The 22,424-nt window shown below is 43.3% G+C and overlaps 1 long non-coding RNA gene across 1 annotated transcript; it reads right to left on the bottom strand.

Moving 5' to 3' along the window:
* Positions 1-559: 559 nt before the first annotated feature.
* On the bottom strand, positions 560-21,717 carry LOC144485071 (uncharacterized). Its single transcript, XR_013496142.1, has 3 exons — positions 21,431-21,717; positions 19,497-19,609; positions 560-1,289 (listed from the first exon to the last, which is right to left on the bottom strand). It is a non-coding gene; the product is annotated as an uncharacterized LOC144485071 (long non-coding RNA).
* Between the last annotated feature and the right edge of the window lie 707 nt (positions 21,718-22,424).

Raw genomic sequence — 22,424 nt, forward strand, 5'->3', positions numbered from 1 at the left:
AGCAGAGAATTTGTCCATTTCCAAAAGCCGCCAATTTCATTGTGGGAAAGGAGCGAATTCAAATCAATGTCGTCATCAGTCAGAGATTTCAAATCCCTTCTATTGATTTGCTTTTATTCAGCTCTTCCCGTCACCAATCTCAGGCGCGGCTTTAACATTTTCTTTCAATGTGCTTCATTCTCCTATCGCTTTCTAACTGTCCCGGGCGGGAATCAATCCCTGTTCACAGCATTCCCAGAAGGAAAACACTCCGTTTCGTCTTCAATCAGAACCCACTCTTCTTCACAGAAAACAGGGAGCCGGATCGAATCCTCACACTGTCCTTATTCCGCTCTGTAATAATCCCACTCCGGAATGTTACCCTGCGGAGAATTACTGCGAATAAAATGATGAATCAATGAACATTTCAGGAATTGAGAGAAGGGACCGTTACCGCGAAAAACAGCCGCTAATTTAGGAGCTGTGAAAATAACAGAATAATAACAGTTTTCAGCACAAAGCGAAGGCAGCTGAGTGAATTCTGGGTCAGTGTTTGGATTGCAGGACAGGAGACACAAACGAAAGTTTAAAAGATAATTTATTAGTCACAAGTAGGCTTACATTTAACACTGCAATTAAATTACTGTGAAAATCCATCAGTCGCCACACTCCGACGCCTGTTCGGGTACACTGAGGGAGAATTTAGCATTCACCCAACTTGCACATCTTTAGACTGTGGGAGAAAACAGGAGCACTTTCCTCTTTCAGAAGAGGAAAGAGGCAGAGGATGGATGTACTGGTCTGGAAACCCAGAGACCTGGGTTCAAATCCCAATGGGGTGGATTCCTAATGGGGCAAATTAGAAGTTTATGGGGTGGCACTGCTGCCTCACAGCGCCAGGAACCTGGGTTTGATTGCTGGCTTCGGTCTTTGTGGAGTCTGCACGCTCTCCCTGTGTTTGCTTGGTTTCCTCCAGGTGCTCTGGTTTCCTCCCACAGTCCAAAGATGTGCGGGTTAGGTGGATTGGCCATGCTAAATTGCCACTTAGTGTCCCGGGATGCATAGTTTAGAGGGATTTGCGGGATAACTATGTGGGGTTACGGGGATCGGACCTGGGTGGGATTGTTGTTGGTGCAGACTTGATGGGCTGAATGGCCTCCTTCTGCACTGTTGGGATTCTATGATTCACCCAGAGGAAAACCAATTCGATTTCCTGACCCAATTGTTGTTGGAATGATGATCAAATAGGATTCGGGAAAAAGGCAGCAAGATTTTTCCTTCCTCCCTTCCATTCTCTGGATTTACACCGGCTGAAAGAACAACGGAAAACGTTATTAGTGATGGAGCAGTAACAGATTATCTTTGGGAAACACATTAAGTTTGAAATTTCCTTGTTATGTAATAGAGCAGAGTGGTTATATTTGTGGCGAGATGGAAGAAACTGTGGAGGAACAGAGAGCCGTGTACTGACATCATTATCAGCTAGTGGACAGGAAGGTAAAGAATAATGTAACAAAGCGAATAGAATATGAAGAATTGGAACTAGTGCTACAGTTATAGAAAACTCTGTTTAGACCCCATTTAGATCACTGCGTTCAGTCTGGACAACACACCTCAAGAAGGTTAGATTGGCCTTGGAGTGGGAGCAACAGAATTTCACCAGTGATACCAGACTCAAATGATGAGGACAGATTGCAAAGACAAGTCCTGTCATTACCTGAATATGGAAGATTAAGGGATGATGTGAGTGAGATGTTTACAATGAATAATTTGACAGGGTACAGAGAGATAAACTATTGGCTCTGAATGGGGAACCTCACCGTAAAATGACAGAGAGGCATTTCAGGGGTAATTTCAGAAAAAGCTTCTTTACAGAGGATGGTGGAAATGTTGAATTGTCCACAAACAATTGTTAAAGCTCCGTTTATCAGGAAATTTCCAAGCTGAAGCTGACAAGTAGCCAGTGATATGAAGGTGGATAGTCAGAGATTCTGTAGATAGTTAAACAAGAAAAGAGTTAGCAGAGTGAGCATTGGTTCTATAGAAAGTGCAACTGGGGGATTGATAATGGAAAACAGGGTATTGGCAAATGAATTGCACAGGTGCTTTTCATTGGTGTTCACGATAGGGGATACAAGTAACATCCCAGAAATAGCTGTAAACCAGCAAATGGAAGGGAGGGAGGAACACAGGAAAATTCCAATCAACAGGGAAAGTGGTATTGAGCAAATTGTCGGGTCGACAGGCTGACAAATTCCTGGGTCCGGATGGACTTCTCGTGAAGGACATGAAAGAAGTGGCGAATGAGATAGTTGATGCATTTGTTTTAATTTTGCAAAATTCCCTGGCTTTGGAGAATGTTCCATTCAGTTGAAATATAACAAATGTAATACCTTGATTCAAAAAGGGATGGAGACAGAAAGCAGGAAACTACAGGCTGTTAGCCTAACACAGCTGTCATCGGGAAAATGTTCGAAGCCATTCTGAAAGATACTGCAACTTGGAAAAAATACAAGGCAATCAGCTCGAGTCAATATGGTTTTCTGAAAGGGAAATCATGTTTAACTAAATTATTGGAGTTTTTTGAAAGAGGCCCATGTGCTGTGAATGGGGAACCGGTTCTTACATTTCCAGAAGACATTTGCCAAAGTGCCAGATCAAAGGTTATTGTGTAAAATAAACATTCATGGTTTTGGGCGTAACATTTTGGCATGGATTGATGGTTGGCTAGCTAACAGGTGAAAAAGAGTGAGCACAAATGGTTATTTTTCTGGGTGGCAGGATCTGATGAGTGGTGTATTCATGCTGGGGCTACAAATTGTTACAATTTATAAAAATTACTTGGATGAAGGGACTGAAGGTACCGTTGCTAAATTTGCTGACAGCATAAAGATAGATAAGAAATTAATTGTGAAGTATACGTAAGGAGGCTTCAAAAGGAAACAGATAGATTAAGTGAGGGCAAAATGTGGCAAATGAGGCAAATTGTGAGGATAAAACAGTGGTTGACAAATGGGAGACTTTCAAAGTTGAGTTGAATGGGATGCCAGCCAGGTACATAGCTACCAGACACACATATGCAGTGTCCAAAGCTGGGGTATCCTGGATGTCTAAGGTTATTGACAAGAAAATAAGGAAGAAAAAAAGAGGCATATGATGCATGCTGGAATAATAATAGCAATAGAAATCAGGAAAAACAGCTCTAAATGCAGGAGAGGGGCTAAGGCTGGAATAATGAAGAGGAAGCATGAGGAAATGTTAGCAGGCTGCGCTAATACAAATCATAACATCTTCTTCAAACATATTAATTGTAAAGGATTAGTGAAGGATAGAGTGGGGTTCATAAGGGCCAAGCAGGGTAAACTGCTCACTGCAGCAGAGGGTATGGCAGAGATAGTAAATAAGTACTGTACTTCTGGCTTTACCAAATTAAGAAGTTTAACAACACCAGGTTAAAGTCCAACAGGTTTATTTGGTAGCAAAAGCCACACAAGCTTTCGGAGCTGCAAGCCCCTTCTTCAGGTGAGTGGGAATTCTGTTCACAAACAGAGCATATAAAGACACAAACTCAATTTACATGAATAATGGTTGGAATGTGAATACTTACAACTAATCAAGTCTTTAAGAAACAAAACAACAGCATAAAGATAGATAAGAAATTAATTGTGAAGTATACGTAAGGAGGCTTCAAAAGGAAACAGATAGATTAAGTGAGGGCAAAATGTGGCAAATGAGGCAAATTGCGAGGATAAAACAGTGGTTGACAAATGGGAGACTTTCAAAGTTGAGTTGAATGGGATGCCAGCCAGGTACATAGCCACCAGACACAAATATGCCGTCTTTACCAAATTAGACAATGTGACAATGGCCCAGTTGAAAATGTATGTGTTGATTCACTGAGCTTCATCGTGAGAGTGTGGAATTAGCTCTCTCTCAATCGATCATTGTGTGGGGGTGCGGAATTAATCCTGTCTCAATCTATTTGTGTGTGTCAGTGTTGAATTAACTCTCTCTCAATCTATTATTGTGAGAGAGTGTGGAAGTAACTCTCTCAATCTATTACTGAGAGAGAGTGTGGAATTAATTCTGAATCGATCATTGTGTGTGAGTGAGGAAGTAACTCTCAATCTGTTATTGTGTGAGAGTGTGGAATTAACGGTCTCTCAATCTATTACTTGTATGAATGTGGAATTAACTGTCTCTCAATCTATTACTCGATGTCACTGTGGAATTAATTCTCAATCTGTTACATTGTGTGAATGTGGAATTGACTCTCTCTCAATCAATTACCGTGTGTCACTGTGGAATTATATCTCAATCTATTACTGTGTCTGAGCGGGGAATTAACTCCCTCTCAATCTTTTACTGTGTGCCAGTGTGTGTGTGTGCCAGTGTGTGTGTGTGCCAGTGTGTGTGTGTGTGCAAATAACTCTCAATTTCTTACTGTGTCAGTCTGGAATTAACTCTCTCTGAATCTATTACTATGTGTCGGAGTGGAATTCACTCCCTGTCAATCATTTGTGTGTGTGACTGGGATTAACGGTCCCTCAATCTATCACCTGTGTGAGTGTGGAATTATCTCTCTCTCAATCTATTACTGTATGTCAGTGTGGAATTACCTCTCTGTCTCAACATATTACTGCACGTCAGTGTGGAATTAACTCTCAATCTATTTCTGTGTGTGTGGGGAATTAACTCTCTCTCAATCTATTACTATGTCTCAGTGTGGAATAAACTCTCTCAATCTATTACTGTGCGTCTGTGTGGATTCACTCTCTCTCAATTTTTTATTGTGTGAGAGTGTCGATTTATCTCTCTCTCTCACTCTATTACTGTGTGTCAGTGTGGAATTAACTCCCTCTCAATCTATTACTGTGTGAGAGTGTGGAATTAACTCTCAATCTCTGACTGTGAGAGAGTGTTGAATTAACTCTCCCTCAATCTATTCCTGTGTCAGTGTGGAATTAACTCTCCCTCAATCTATTCCTGTGTCAGTGTGGAATTAACTTTCTCTCAATCTATTACTGTGTGTACGTGTGGAATTAACGCTCTCTCAATCTGTTGCTGTGAGAGAGCATGGAATTAACTCTCAATCTATTCCTGTGTGTGAATGTGGAATTAACTCTCGCTCAATCTATTACTGTGTCAGTGTGGAATTGACTCTTTCTGAATCTATTACTGTGTGGGAACATAGAATAACTCTCTCTCAACCTATTGATGTGTATGGGTGTGGAAATAACTCTCTCAATCGATTAGTGTGTCTGAGTGTGGAACTAACTCTCTCTCAATCTATTACTGTGTGAGAGAGTGGAAATAACTCTCTCAATTTATTACTGTGTGTCAGTCTGGAATTAACTCTCTCTGAATCTATTACTATGTGTCGGAGTGGAATTCACTCCCTCTCAATCATTTGTGTGTGTGACTGTGGGATTAACGGTCCCTCAATCTATTACTTGTATGAGTGTGGAATTAACTCTCTCTCAATCTATAACTGTGTGAGTGTGTGGAATTCTCTCTCTCTCAATCTATTACTGTATGTCACAGTGGAATTAGCTCTCTGTCTCAATCTATTACAGTGTGTGTGTGTTGAATTAACTCTCTCAGTCTATTAGTGTGTGTGAATGTGAAATTAACTCTCTCAATCTATTACCGTGTCTCAGTGTGGAATTATCTCTCTCGCAATCCAAAACAGAGAGAGTGTGGAATATCTCCCTCTTAATCTATTACTGTATGTCACTGTGGAATTAGCTCTCTGTCTCAATCTATTACAGTGTGTGTGTGTTGAATTAACTTTCTCAATCTATTAGTTTGTGAGAGTGTGGAATTAATTCCCTCTCAATCTATTACTGTGTGACGGTATGGAATTCACTCTCTCTCAATCATTCATTGTGTGTGACTGTGGGATTAACAGTCTCTCAATCTATTGCTTGGGGTGGTGGTGTTCCTCAGGGATCAGTGCTGGGACCTTTGCTGTTTGTAATATATATAAATGATTTGGAGGAAAATGTAACTGGATTGATTAGTAAGATTGTAGACGACACAAAGGTTGGTGGATTTGTGGATAGCAATGAGGACCATCAGAGGATACAGCAGGATATAGATCAGTTGGAGACTTGGGCAGAGAGATGGCAGATGGAGTTTAATCCGGACAAATGTGAGGTAATGCATTTTGGAAGGTCTAATAGATAGGAAATATACAGTAAATGGCAGAACCCTTAGGAGTATTGATAGGCAAAGGGATCTGGGTGTACAGGTACACAGGTCACGGAAAGTGGCAATGCAGGTGGAGAAGGTAGTCAAGAAGGCATACGGCATGCTTGCCTTCATCGGCCGGGGTATTGAGTTTAAAAGTTGGCAAGTCATGTTGACGCTTTATAGAACCTTAGTGAGGCCGCACTTGGAATATAGTGTTCAATTCTGTTCGCAACACTACCAGAAGGGTGTGGAGGCTTTGGAGAGGGTACAGAAAAGATTTACCAGGATGCTGCCTGGTATGTAGGGCATTAGCTATGAGGAGAGGTTGGAGAAACTTGGTTTGTTCTCACTGGAGTGACGGAGGTTGAGGAGAGACCTGATAGAAGTCTACAAGCTTATGAGAAGCATGGACAGAGTGGATAGTGAGAAGCTTTTTCCCAGGGTGGGAGAGTCAATTAATAGGGGGCATAGGTTTGAGGTGCGACGGGCAAGTTTTAAAAGAAATATACGAGGCAGATATTTTACACAGAGAGTGGTGGGTGCCTGGAACTCGTTGCCGGGGGAGGGAGTGGAAGCGGATACGGTAGTGATTTTTAAGGGGCGTCTTGACAAGTACATGAATGAGATGGGAATAGAGGGATATGGTCGCCGGAAGCGTAGGGGGCTTCAGTTGAGTCAGACAGCATGGTCGGTGCAGGCTTGGAGGGCCGAAGAGCCTGTTCCTGTGCTGTAATTTTCTTTGTACGAGTGTGGAATTATCTCTCTCTCAATCTATTACTGTATGTCAGTATGAATTTACCTCTCTGTCTCAACATATTACTGTGTGTCAGTGTGGAATTAACTCCCTCTCAATCTATTACTGTGTGTCGGTGCAGAATTAACACTCTCTCAATCTATTAATGTGTGCGAGAGTGGAAATAACTCTCTCAGTGTATTACTGTGTGGCAGTCTGGAATTAATTCTCTCTCAATCTATTACTGTGTGTGTGTGTGAAATTTACTCTCTCACAATCATTTGTTGTGTATGAGTGTGGGATGAAGAACATAAGAACTAGGAGTAGGAATAGGCCATCTGTCCCCTCGAGGCTGCTCCGCCAGTCAATAAGATCTTGGCTGATCTTTTTGTGGACTCAGCTCCACTTACCCACCCGCTCACCATAACCCTTAATTCCTTTACTGTTCAAAAATGTATCTATCCTTGCCTTAAAAACATTCAATGAGGTCGCCTCAACTGCTTCACTAGGCAGAGAATTCCACAGATTCACAACCCTTTGTGTGAAGAAGTTCCTCCTCACTTCAGTCCTAAATCTGCTTCCCCTTATTTTGAGGCTATGCCCCCTAGTTCTAGTTTCACCCGCCAGTGGAAACAACTTACCTGCTTCTATCTTGTCTATTCCCTTCATAATCTTATATGTTTCTATAAGATCTCCCCTCATTCTTCTCAATTCCAACGAGTATAGCCCCAGTCGACTCAGTCTCTCCTCATAAGCCAACCCTCTCAACTCTGGAATCAACCTATTGAATTTTCTCTGCATCCCCTCCAATGCCAGTATATCCTTTCTCAAGGAAGGAGACCAAAACTGTACACAGTACTCCAGGTGTGGCCTCACCAGCATCTTATACAGCTGCAACATAACCTCGCTGTTTTTAAACTCCATCCCTCTAGCAATGAAGGACAAAATTCCATTTGCCTTCTTAATTAACTGCTGCACCTGCAAACCAACTCCTTGAGATTCCTGCACAAGGACACCCAGGTCCCTCTGCACAGCAGCATGTTGCAATTTTTAATCATTTAAATAATAGTCCATTTTGCTGTTATTCCAACCAAAATCGATGACCTCACATTTACCAACATTGTACTCCATCTGCCAGACCCCCGCCCACTCACTGAGATTATCTATATCCCTTTGCAGACTTTCAGCGTCCTCTGCACACTTTGCTCTTCCACCCATCTGAGTGTCATCTGCAAATTTTGACACACTACATTTGGTCTCCAACTCCAAATCATCTATGTAATTCGTAAACAATTGCGGTCCCTACACTGATCCCTGAGGCACACAACTAGTCAATGATCGCCAACCAGAAAAATACCCACTTACCCCCACTCTTTGCTTTCTGTTAGTTAACCAGTCCTCTATCCATGCTAATACATTACTCATAACACTGTGCAACTTTATCTGATGTAGCAGTCTTTGGTGCGGCTCCTTGTCAAATGCCTTCTGGAAATCCAGATACACCACATCCACAGGTTCCCCATTGTCCACTGCACATGTAACGTTCTCAAAGAATTCCAAAAATTAGTCAAACATGACCTGTCCTTTATGAACCCATGCTGCGTCTTACCAATGGGACAATTTATATCCAGATGTCTCGCTATTTCTTCCTTGATGATAGATTTAAGCATTTTCCCTACTACAGAAGTTAAGCTAACCAGCCTATAGTTACCTGCCTTTTGTCGACCTCCTTTTTTAAACAGTGGCGTCACATTTGCTGTTTTCCAATCCGCAAGAACCACCCCAGAGTCCAGCGAATTTTGATAAATTACCACTAGTGCATTTGCTATTCCTCCCGCCATCTCTTTTAGTACCCTGGGATGCATTCCATCAGGACCAGGAGACTTGCCTACATTTAGCCCCCAAAACTTGCCCAACACTACCTCTTTCGTGATGATAGTTTCTAGGTTCTCACCTGCCATAGCCTTCCTGTCATTAATTTTTGGCATGTTATTTGTGTCTTCCACTGTGAAGACCGACACAAAATACCTGTTCAATGCCTCGGCCATTTTCTCATTTCCAGTTATTACATCCCCCTTCTCGTCCTCTAAAGAACCAATGTTTACTTTTGCCACTCTTCTTCATTTTATATATTATAACGGATTTTAACGGTCTCTCACTCTGTTACTGTGTGTCGGTGTGGAATTAACTCTCTCTCAATCTATTATTGTGTGTGTGTGGAATTAACTCTCTCTCAATCTATTAGTGTGTCAGTCCAGAATTAATTCCCTCTCCATCTATTACTGTGCGTCAGTGTGGAATTAACTATCTCTCAATTACTGTGTGTGAATATGGAATTAACTCTCAATCTATTACAGTGTGAGACTATGGAATTAACGCTCTCTCAATCTATTGCTGTGTGAGAGTGTGGAATTAACGCACTCTCAATCTATTACAGTGTGTCTTTGTAGAATTAACTCTCTCTCAATCTATTACTGTATGACAACCTGGAACTAACTCTCAATCTATTCCTGAGTCTGAATGTGGATTATCTCTCTCTCAATCTATTATGTCAGTGTGAAATTAACTCTCTGTGTCAATCTATTAGTGTGTGTCAGTGTCCAATTAACTGTCTCAATCTATTACGGTGTGACAGTGCAATGGAATTAACTCCCTCTCAATCTATTACTGTGTGTGTGTGTGGAATTAACTCTCTCAATCTATTACTGTGTGTGTGTGTGGAATTAACTCTCTAATTCTATTACTGTGTGGGAATGTGGAATGATCTCTCTCTCAATCTATTACTGTGTGTCAGTGTGGAGTTAACTCTCAGTCTATTGCTGTGTATCAAGAACAAAGAACAATACAGCACAGGAACAGGCCCTTCGGCCCTCCAAGCCCGTGCCGCTCCCTGGTCCAAACTAGACCATTCTTTTGTATCCCTCCATTCCCACTCCGTTCATATGGCTGTCTAGATAAGTCTTAAACGTTCCCAGTGTGTCCGCCTCCACCACCTTGCCTGGCAGCGCATTCCAGGCCCCCACCACCCTCTGTGTAAAATATGTCCTTCTGATATCTGTGTTAAACCTCCCCCCCTTCACCTTGAACCTATGAGCCCTCGTGGACGTCACCACCAACCTGGGGAAAAGCTTCCCACCGTTCACCCTATCTATGCCTTTCATAATTTTATACACCTCTATTAAGTCTCCCCTCATCCTCCGTCTTTCCAGGGAGAACAACCCCAGTTTACCCAATCTCTCCTCATAGCTAAGCCCCTCCATACCAGGCAACATCCTGGTAAACCTCCTCTGTACTCTCTCCAAAGCCTCCACGTCCTTCTGGTAGTGTGGCGACCAGAACTGGATGCAGTATTCCAAATGCGGCCGAACCAACGTTCTATACATCTGCAACATCAGACCCCAACTTTTATACTCTATAAAGTCCTATAAAGGCAAGCATGCCATATGCCTTCTTCACCACCTTCTCCACCTGTGACTCACCTTCAAGGATCTGTGGACTTGCACACTCAGGTCCCTCTGCGTATCTACACCCTTTATGGTTCTGCCATTTATCGTATAGCTCCTCCCTACATTATTTCTACCAAAATGCATCGCTTCGCATTTATCAGGATTGAACTCCATCTGCCATTTCTTTGCCCAAATTTCCAGCCTATCTATATCCTTCTGTAGCTTCTGACAATGCTCCTCACTATCTGCAAGAACATAAGAACATAAGAAATAGGAGCAGGAGTAGGCCATCTGGCCCTTCGAGCCTGCCCCGCCATTCAACAAGATCATGGCTGATCTGAAGCGAATCAGTTCCACTTACCCGCCTGCTCCCCATATCCCCTAATTCCCTTATCGATCAGAAAACTATCTACCCGTGATTTAAACATATTCAACAAGGAAGCCTCCACCACTTCAATGGGCAGAGAATTCCAGAGATTCACTACCCTCTGAGAGAAGAAGTTCCCCCTCAACTCTGTTCTGAACCGGCCCCCCCTTATTTTGAGGCTGTGCCCTCTAGTTCTGGTTTCCCTTCTAAGTGGAAAGAATCTCTCCACCTCTACCCTATCCAGCCCCTTCATTATCTTATATGTCTCTATAAGATCACCCCTCATCCTTCTAAACTCCAATGAGGACAGACCCAATCTGTTTAATCTCTCCTCATAAGCTACACCCCTCATCTCCGGTATCAATCTGGTGAAACTTCTTTGCACTCCCTCCAAGGCCAATATATCCTTTCGCAAATAAGGGGACCAAAACTGCACACAGTACTCCAGTTGCGGCCTCACCAGTGCCTTGTACAGTTGCAGCAAGACCTCCCTGCTTTTATATTCTATCCCCCTCGCGATAAAGGCCAACATTCCATTCGCCTTCTTGATCACCTGCTGCACCTGCAGACTGAGTTTTTGCGATTCGTGCACAAGGACCCCCAGGTCCCTCTGCACAGTTGCACGATGTAATTTTTCTCCATTTAAATAATATTCCAATTTACTATTATTTCTTCCAAAGTGGATAACCTCACATTTGCTAACGTTATATTCCATCTGCCAGATCCTCGCCCACTCGCTCAGCCTATCCAAATCTCCCTGCAGACTTTCCGCGTCCTCCACGCAATTCGCTTTCCCACTCACCTCCGTGTCATCAGCAAACTTGAATACCCTAGATTCAGTCCCCTCCTCCAGATCATCTATGTAAATGGTAAACAATTGAGGCCCCAGCACCGATCCCTGCGGCACGCCACTGGTCACCAACTGCCAACCAGAAAAGCACCCATTTATCCCAACTCTCTGCTTCCTGTTAGATAGCCAATCCCCAATCCACGCCAACACCTTACCCCTAACTCCGTGTACCCCAATCTTCTGCAGCAACCTTTTGTGAGGCACCTTATCGAACGCCTTCTGGAAATCTAAAAACACCACATCCACCGGTTCCCCTCTGTCAACCGCACTAGTGACATCTTCATAAAAGTCCAGTAGATTCGTCAAACACGACTTTCCCTTCATGAATCCATGCTGCGTCTGCTTGATCGAACCATTCTTATTCAGGTGCTCTGTTATTTCCTCTTTAATAATGGACTCTAGCATCTTCCCAACTACGGACGTTAAGCTAACCGGCCTGTAGTTACCCGCCTTTTGTCTACTTCCTTTTTTAAACAGCGGCGTAACAGTAGCTGTTTTCCAGTCAGCCGGCACTACCCCAGAGTCCAGCGAATTTTGATAAATTACCACTAACGCATCTGCTATTACCTCAGCCATTTCTTTCAGTACCCTGGGATGCATTCCATCCGGGCCCGGGGACTTGTCTACCTTCAGTCCTATTAGTCTACCAAGCACCACCTCCTTAGTAACAGTAATTGTATTAAGGACCCCCCCTCCCACCAACTCTCGATCTCTAATATTCGGCAAACTATTTGTGTCTTCCACCGTGAAGACCGACACAAAGGACTTCTTTAAAGTCTCAGCCATTTCCTCGTTTTCCACTATTAAATCCCCCCTCTCATCTTCCAAGGGTCCAACATTCACTCTAGCCACTCTATTCCTTTTTATATACTTGTAAAAACTTTTACTATCATTTTTTATATTTTGAGCTAGTTTAGTTTCATAATCCATCTTTCCTTTCTTAATCGCTTTCTTAGTCGTTCTTTGTTTTTCTTTAAAGCTTTCCCAATCCACTAATTCTCCACTATTTTTGGCCACTCTGTACGCATCTGATTTTATTTTAATACTCTCCTTTATTCCCTTCGTTATCCACGTCCGGTTATCCTTTTTCTTACAGTCCTTCTTTATCACCGGAATATATGTTTGCTGAGTACTTAAAAAATCTCCTTAAAAATCCTCCACTGTTCCTCAGCTGTCCTACGTACCAGTCCTGCCAATTTTGTGTCGTCCGCAAACTTACTGATCACCCCAGTTACACCTTCTTCCAGATCGTTTATATAAATCACAAACAGCAGAGGTCCCAATACAGAGCCGTGCGGAACACCACTAGTCACAGGCCTCCAGCCTGAAAAAGACCCTTCCACTTCCACCTCTGTGTTCTGTGACCAAGCCAGTTCTCCACCCATCTAGCCACCTCCCCCTTTATCCCATGAGATCCAATAGATAGTGTGGAATTAACCCTCTCTCAATCTATTACTGTGCATCAGTGTCCAATTAACTGTCTCAATCTATTACGGTGCGACAGTGCAATGAACTCTTTCACAATCCATTACTGTGTGTTAGTGAGGAATTAAAACTCTCTCAATCAATTACTATGTGTGAGTGTGGAATTAACTCCCAATCTATTACTGTGTTTGAGTGTGGAATTGACTCTCTCTCAATCTGTTACTGTGTGAAAGTGTGGAATTAACTCATACAGCAATAGGTTGAGAGTTAATTCCACACTGATACACAGCAATAGATTGAATCAGTGTGGAATTAACTCTCTCTCAATCTATTACTGTGTGGCAGTGTGGAATTAACTCTCTCAATCTATTAGTGTGGGAATGTGGAATTATCTCTCTCTCAATCTATTAGTGTGTGTCAGTGTGGAATTAACTCCCAATCTATAACTGTGTGAGAGTGTGTAATTCTTGCTCTCAATCTATTACTGTGTGTACGTGTGGAATTATCTCTCTCTCAATCTATTGCTGTGCGTCAGTGTGGAATTATCTCTCTCTCAATCTATTGCTGTGTGTCAGTGTGGAATTAACTGTCTCAATCTATTACAGTGTGACAGTGCAACTAAGTCTCTCGCAATCTATTAGTGTATGAGTGTGTGGAATTAACTCTCTCTCAATCTCATACTGTATGTGAGTATGGAATTAACACACTCTCAACCTATTACTGTGTGTGTGTGTGTGTGTGTGTGTGTGTGTGTGTGTGTGTGTGTGTGTGTGTGTGTGTGTGTGTGGAATTAACTCTCAATCTATTACAGTGCGAGAGTGTGGAAATAACTCTCTCTCTGATCTATTACTGTGTGTTAGTGTGGAATTAACTCTCAATCTATTACTATGCATGAATGTGGAATTAACTCTCCCTCGATCTATTACAGTGTGTCAGTGTGGAATTAACTCTGTCTCAATCTATTATTGTGTGTGAGCATGGAATTAACTCTGCATCTATTCCTGTGTGTGAATGTGGAATTAACTCTCTCCCAATCTATTACAGTGTGAGAGTGTTGAATTAACTCTCTCTCAATTACTATGTGAGAGTGTGGAATTAACTCTCTCTCATTCTAGTATTGTGTGTGGAATTAACTCCCTCTCTATCACTTAGTGTGAGTGTGTGGAATTAACTCTCTCTCAATTTATTACTGTGTGTGAGCGTGGAATTAACTCCCAATCTATTACTGTGCATGAATGTGGAATTAACTCTCTCTCAATCTATTAGTGTGTGTCAGTGTGGAATTAACTCTCTCTCAATCTATTGCTGTGTGTCAGTGTGGAATTAAGAACAAAGAACAAAGAAAATTACAGCACAGGAACATGCCCTTCGGCACTGCACCGACCTTGCTGCCCAACTGAACTAAAACCCCCGACCCTTCCAGGGACCATATCCCACTATTCCCATCCTATTCATGTATTTGTCCAGACGCACCATAAAACTCACTATTGTATCTGCTTCAACCACCTTCCCCAGCAGTGAGTTCCAGGCACCCACCACCCTCTGTGTAAAAAACTTGCCTCATACATCTCCTTTAAACCTTGCCCCTTGCACCTTAAACCAATGCCCCCCAGTAATTGACTCTTCCACCCTGGGGAAAAAGCTTCTGACTATCCACTCTGTCCATGCCCCTCATAATCTTGTAGCCTTCCATCAGGTCGCCGCTCAACCTCTGTCGTTCCAGAGAGAACAAACCAAGTTTCTCCAACCTCTCCTCACAGCTAATATCCTCCATACCAGCCAACATCCTGGTAAGTCTTTGCTGTACCCTCTCCAAAGTCTCCACATCCTTCTGGGAGTGTGGCAACCAGAATTGAAAACTATATTCCAAATGCAGCCTAACTAAGATTCTATAAAGCTGCAACATGACTTGCCAATTTTTAAACTCAATCCCCCGGCCGATGAAGGTAAGCATGCCGTATGCCTTCTTGACTACCTTCTCCACCTACATTGCCACTTTCAGTGACCTATATACCTGTACACCCAGATCCCTTTGCCTATCAATACTCCTAAGGGTTCTGCCATTGACTGTATATTTCCTATCTGTATTAGACCATCCAAAATGCATTACCTCACATTTGTCTGGATTAAACTAAACTCCATCTGCCATCTCTCCGTCCAAGCCCCCAACCTATCTATATCCTGCTGTATCCTCTGATGGTGCTCATCGCTATCAGCAAATCCACCAACCTTTGTGTTGTTCGCAAACTAACTAATCAAACCAGTTGCATTTTCCTCCAAATCAGTTATATATATATATTACGAACAGCAAAGGTCCCAGCACTGATCCCTGAGGAACGCCAATTGTCACAGTCCTCCATTCAGAATCGCACCCTTCCACTGCTACCCTCTGTCTTCTATGACCAAGCCAGTTCTGTATCCACCTTGCCAGCTCACCTCTGATCCCTTGCGACTTCACCTTCTGCACCATTCTGCCATGCGGGACCTTGTCAAAGGCCTTACTGAAGTCCATGTAGACAACATCCACTGCCCTACCCTCATCAATCATCTTCGTCACTTCCTCAAAAAACTCGATCAAGTTAGTGAGACATGACCAGCCCTTCACAAAACTATATTGCCTCTCGCAAATACATCCACTAATTTCCAAGTGGCAGTAAATCCTGTAGCCAGTGAGGATACAAACATTTCTCTCAAGGCCCCAGCAATTTCCTCCCTTGCCTCTCCCAGTATTTTGGGGTATGTCCCATCAGGCCCTGGGGACTTGTCTACCTTAATATTCCTCAAGAACCCCAACACTTGATCTCAACATGACTCGAACTATCGACACACCCTTTCCCAGATTCATTATCCACCAAGTCCTTCTCTTTGGTGAATACTGACACAATGAACTCATTGAATACCTCACCCATTTCCTCTGGCTCCACGCATAGATTTCCTCCTTTGTCCTTGAGTGGGCCAACCCTCTCCCTGGCTATCCTCTTGCTCTTTATATATGTATAAAAAGCCTTGGTATTTTCCTTAATCCTGCTGGGCAATGATTTTTTGTGACCCCGTTTAGCCCTATATTATCTCTCTCTCCGATCTATTACTGTGTGCCAATGTGGAATTAACTCTCCCTCAATCTATTAAGACCATAAGACCATAAGACATAGGAGCGGAAGTAAGGCCATTCGGCCCATCGAGTCCACTCCACCATTCAATCATGGTTGATTTCAACTCCATTTACCCGCTCTCTCCCCATAGCCCTTAATTCCTCGAGAAATCAAGAATTTATCAATTTCTGTCTTGAAGACGCTCAACGTCTCGGCCTCCACAGCCCTCTGTGGCAATGAATTCCACAGACCCACCACTCTCTGGCTGAAGAAATTTCTCCTCATCTCTGTTCTAAAGTGACTCCCTTTTATTCTAAGGCTGTGCCCCCGCGTCCTAGTCTCCCCTGTTAATGGAAACAACTTCCCTACGTCCATCCTATCTAAGCCGTTCATTATCTTGTAAGTTTCTATCAGATCTCCCCTCAACCTCCTAAACTCCAATGAATATAATCCCACGATCCTCAGACGTTCATCGTATGTCAGGCCTACCATTCCTGGGATCATCCGTGTGAATCTCCGCTGGACCCGCTCCAGTGCCAGTATGTCCTTCCTGAGGTGTGGGGCCCAAAATTGCTCACAGTACTCCAAATGGGGCCTAACCAGTGCTTTATAAAGCCTCAGAAGTACATCCCTGCTTTTGTATTCCAAGCCTCTTGAGATAAATGACAACATTACATTTGCTTTCTTAATTACGGACTCAACCTGCAAGTTTACCTTTAGAGAATCCTGGACTAGGACTCCCAAGTCCCTTTGCACTTTAGCATTATGAATTTTGTCACCGTTTAGAAAATAGTCCATGCCTCTATTCTTTTTTCCAAAGTGTACGACCTCGCACTTGCCCACGTTGAATTTCATCAGCCACTTCTTGGACCACTCTCCTAAACTGTCTAAATCTTTCTGCAGCCTCCCCACCTCCTCAATACTACCTGCCCCTCCACCTATCTTTGTATCATCGGCAAACTTGGCCAGAATGCTCCCAGTCCCGTCATCTAGATCGTTAATATATAAAGAGAACAGCTGTGGCCCCAACACTGAACCCTGCGGGACACCACTTGTCACCGGTTGCCATTCTGAGAAAGAACCTTTTATCCCAACTCTCTGCCTTCTGTCTGACAGCCAATCGTCAATCCATGTTAGTACCTTGCCTCGAATACCATGGGCCCTTATTTTACTCAGCAGTCTCCCGTGAGGCAGCGTGGAATTAACTCTCTCTCTCTATCTATTATTGTGTCCGTGTGCAATTAACTCTCTCAATCTATTTTTGTGTCCGAGTGTGGAATTAACTCTCTCAATTTATTACTGTGTGAAAGTGTGGAATTAACTCTCTCTCAATCTATTACTGTGTGTGAGCATTGAATTAACTCACTCTCAATCTATTCCTGTGTCAGTGTGGAATTCACTCTCTCACAATCTATTACTGCGTGTACGTGTGGAATTAACTCCCTCTCAATCTGTTGCTGTGTGAGAGCATGGAATTAACTCTCAATCTATTCCTGTGTGTGAATGTGGAATTGACTCTCTCTCAATCTATTACGGTGTGAGAATGTAGAATTAACTCTCTCTCAATCTATTTCAGTGTCAGTGTGGAATTAACTCTTTCTGAATCTATAACTGTGTGGGAACATAGAATAACTCCCTCTCAATCTAATGCTGTGTGTGGGTGTGGAATTAACTCTCTCTCAATCGATTAGTGTGTCTGAATGTGGAATTAACTCTCTCTCAATCTATTACTGTGCATGAGTGTGGAATTAACATTTTCTCAATCTATTACTGTGTGAGAGTGTGGAATTAACGCTGTCAGCCATTCTCTGTTCATGTGTTTCAGTATGGAATTACATCAGTTCGTCTATATTAGTGAATGCGAGGATGGAATTAAATCTGTATTTGTTATTCACTATTACTGAATGTGAGTGGGACATTAACTCTCTGTTCATCGCTGTTATAGCATGTGAGAATGGAATTAACTGTCAGTCTTGGTTATTGTGTATGAATGTAGCATTAACTCTTGCTCAGTAGAATTGAATGTGGAATTAACTCTGTCTGTGTTACTGTATGTTAGTGTGGAATTGATTCTCTAACCTTTAATCACCATCACTGGATTTATGTTTGCAATTACCGTTGTGGCAATCTGTTACCGCATCTGAATGTGTAATTCACTCCCTATCTATCAATAATAATGTGTGAAATTATCTCACTGTCTGTCAGTCTCTCTTACTGCATGGAAGTGGGTCACTGTCAGCTTAGCAAACTGCTGCTTGCAGAGAGCCACATGGATCAGTGCTGGGTTCTCAGCTATTTACAATCTGTACTAATGGCCCAGGTGAAGGGACAGACCATCACCAAATTTTCAGACAATACATAAATAGGTGGGGAAGTAGGTTGTGAGGAGGACACAAAGAGTCTGTAAGGAGATATAGCGAGGTTAAGTGAATGGACACAAATTTGTCAGGTAGGATACAATGCAGGAAAATGTGAGACTTTCCACTTCAGTGGGAAGGATGGGAAGGCAGAACATTATTTAAATAGAGAGGGAGATACAGCAGATTGATCCAGAAAAGAAGGAAATAACTGTAATAAGTATATATGTGGAGTATCAAAGTAGGGAAATGTTGCTACAAATACATGATATTGCTGAGTTTAAAGGTTTTCTCTGATTTAAAGAGGGAAATACTTGTCTTGGAAGCAGTGAAGATTCACTCGGCTGATTGCTGAGATATCTTCTGAGGAAAGTTCAATCAATGAGCCGATCTCAGAAGTTGAGAAGAATGAGAGATGATCAGATTGAAACATTGAAGGATCTGAGGGAATTGGACAGGGTAGATATTGAGAGGAATGTTTTCATTTGTGGGCAAAATTAAAACAAGAGGACACAGTTTAAAAATAAAGTATGTCCCACTTAAGATGGAGATGAGAAGAAATTTCTCCTCTCAAAATGTACTTAATTTGTGGAATTTAATAGATTCCATCCTAAGTTAGAAAGAGTTTTGATCTACACGAGAGACAGGGTTATGGGGCAGGCAATTAAATGGAGTTGAGGCCATAATCACATTAACCATGATCTTACCGAGTGGTGGGGCAACCCTAAAGAACAAATTGCCTTCTGCTGCTCCTGCTTCTTATGTTCTGATTTGATGTCAATGTGGGACTAACTCACTGTCTGTTAGGCTCTGTTCCAGTATTTCAGTGTGAAATTAACACAAGTTTGATACTGCATATGAGTGCAGAACTGATTTGCTATCCATTACTTATTTTATATGAGAGTGCAATGTCTCTGCCAGTCTCTGTTCCTGTACAGGAAATTTTGATGAGAAATGTTTGGGCTCGACTGGTCTCAAATGAACTCAGGGTTAAACCCATCAGCTTTTCCTTCATCAACACTCCAGTTCACAGCCAGCCAACAAGAACGTACCTTCACAGAACATCCACCTTCATTCCAAAGGGTTCTTCATTTGTCTATTTCAGGCCTCAGTTTTCTGAACAGCTGCAATATTTCACCGGTAAAATCATGTGGACACTGAACATCTGAAACAAAGTGAAAATTCTGGAATGACTCAACAGGTCAGGCAGGTCAGAGAGAAACAGAGTTCATGTTTCAGCTCTCTGACAATTGACTTGCAATAATACACTTACTGATGTCTGTGAATGGCAGCAGGCATTAATTCCCACATGAGGAATTAATGGTGTAGTGGTATTGTCACTGGACCAGTGATCCAGAATAATGCAATGGGACCTGAATATCACCACAACAGAGAGTGACATTTGAGCTCAATAAACAACTGGAATTAAAGGTCTAATGATGGCCATGTCATAAAAACCCACTTGATTCACTGATGTCCCTTTCGACAAGCAAATCTGCCTCTTCTGGCCTACATGTGACTCCAGACACACAGCAATGTGTTTGACTCTTAAATGCCCTCTGAAATGGCCTAACAAGCCACTCAGTTCAAAGGTAATTAGTGCAATGAATGCTGGCCAAGCCAGTGACGCACATATCACATGAATGAATAAAAATAATTCTCTGCACCCAGAAAGCGCTCTATCCAACACACTGACTTGCCCAGGCACTGAGAGTGGGCATGCTGCCCAGGGGCAGCTGCAGGGCAATCGGTGGTGGAACTTTCCCCACTGCCACTTGTCTCCAATTCCACCAAGCTGCCTGTGTCCTTTTGAAGTTTCCCACTTTCCTCCTCACAGCTGCCAATGCCTCCAAGTTTGGTGGCGTGTGGAAATGAAGAACAAAGAACAGTACAGCACAGGAAACAGGCCCTTCGGCCCTCCAAGCCTGTGCCGCTCCATGGTCCAACTAGACCAATCGTTTGTATCCCTCCATTCCCAGGCAGCTCATGTGACTATCCAGGTAAGTCTTAAACGATGTCAGCGTGCCTGCCTCCACCACCCTACTTGGCAGCGCATTCCAGGCCCCCACCACCCTCTGTGTAAAAAACGTCCCTCTGATATCTGAGTTATACTTCGCCCCTCTCACCTTGAGCCCGTGACCCCCTCGTGATCGTCACCTCCGACCTGGGAAAAAGCTTCCCACTGTTGACCCTATCTATACCCTTCATAATCTTGTACACCTCTATTAGATCTCCCCTCATTCTCCGTCTTTCCAGGGAGAACAACCCCAGTTTACCCAATCTCTCCTCATAGCTAAGACCCTCCATACCAGGCAACATCCTGGTAAACCTTCTCTGCACTCTCTCTAACGCCTCCACGTCCTTCTGGTAGTGCGGCGACCAGAACTGGACGCAGTACTCCAAATGTGGCCTAACCAGCGTTCTATACAGCTGCATCATCAGACTCCAGCTTTTATACTCTATACCCCGTCCTATAAAGGCAAGCATACCGTATGCCTTCTTCACCACCTTCTCCACTGTGTTGCCACCTTCAAGGATTTGTGGACTTGCACACCTAGGTCCCTCTGTGTTTCTGTACTCCTGATGACTCTGCCATTTATTGTATAACTCCTCCCTCCATTATTTCTTCCAAAATGCATCACTTCGCACTTATCCGGATTAAACTCCATCTGCCACCTCTCCACCCAATTTTCCAGCCTATCTATATCCTGCTGTATTGCCCGACAATGCTCTTCGCTATCCGCAAGTCCAGCCATCTTCGTGTCATCCGCAAACTTGCTGATTACACCAGTTACACCTTCTTCCAAATCATTTATATATATCACTCAAATGTTGAGCTTGTGTCCTGTACACCAAGGTGTGTGTCATTAATATATATCAGGAAGAGCAGGGCTCCGAACACCGAGCCCTGGAAAACTCCACTGGAAACCTTCCTCCAGTCTGAAACACAACCATTAACCACTGCTCTCTGTTTCCTCTCACTCACACTGTTCCATATGGGGCGGTGAGGATGGCCTCGCTGCACCATCCGCTTCATGGTGCCGCGCCGCCGGCTCCCTCGCCGCACGTCCGCCGAGCCCGGCGGCTTTGATTCGGGCTCTGAGAGCCGCTGAGACTCGCCGCTGTTCCGCCTGCACAGTTCCGCTCAGCTTCCGGGAGCTGCTCCGCGCAGACAGGCGGCCTCCGGGGCGGAGCCTCCCGACGCCTGCGCAGTGCGGATCATTCTGAATGAGATAGACCGTCTTCACGTTCGCGGCGCATCTTGGGTTACACTGCCCACCATTTCATGGAATAATACAGCATATGGGGTTATAGTTAAACTCATCGGAATTCTGCCAGAGATTTCGTAGCGAATCCGTCCCATTTCCTCTTTATGCCCTAAAATTCGCCCTTTAAAACGTTTTTTCTCCAACTGCTCTTTGAAAAAATGTTGCATTAGATTCCCCAGTTTTTTAGACAGCGTATTCAGGATTCACAGAAACTAGCGACCTATGTAAGTTAACATGTGTTTGCTCACAATATCGTTACTTTTTTAACAAATCATAATGAATCAGTGTCCTCATGTAACAGGAACAATTTATGCCAATTTACTCTATTAAAGCTGCCAATGATTTTGAACACCTCCATGAAAACTCCTGTTAACAAAGAACAAAGAACAGTACAGCACAGGAAACAGGCCCTTCGGACCTCCAAGCCTGTGCCGCTCCTTGGTCCAACTAGACCAATCGTTTGTATCCCTCCATTCCCAGGCTGCTCATGTGACTATCCAGGTAAGTCTTAAACGATGTCAGCGTGCCTGCCTCCACCACCCTACTTGGCAGTGCATTCCAGGCCCCCACCACCCTCTGTGCAAAAAACGTCCCTAACGTGCCTGCAGACATCAAAAAATATGAATGCTGGAAGTACAAACTTAATTTTGAAAATCTGGATGTACACAACAAGTATGCACCTGCGGGGGTAAATAGTGACCAGGTTTAAAC

Source organism: Mustelus asterias, unplaced genomic scaffold (genome assembly GCF_964213995.1).
Source record: "Mustelus asterias unplaced genomic scaffold, sMusAst1.hap1.1 HAP1_SCAFFOLD_152, whole genome shotgun sequence".
NCBI lineage: Eukaryota > Metazoa > Chordata > Chondrichthyes > Carcharhiniformes > Triakidae > Mustelus > Mustelus asterias.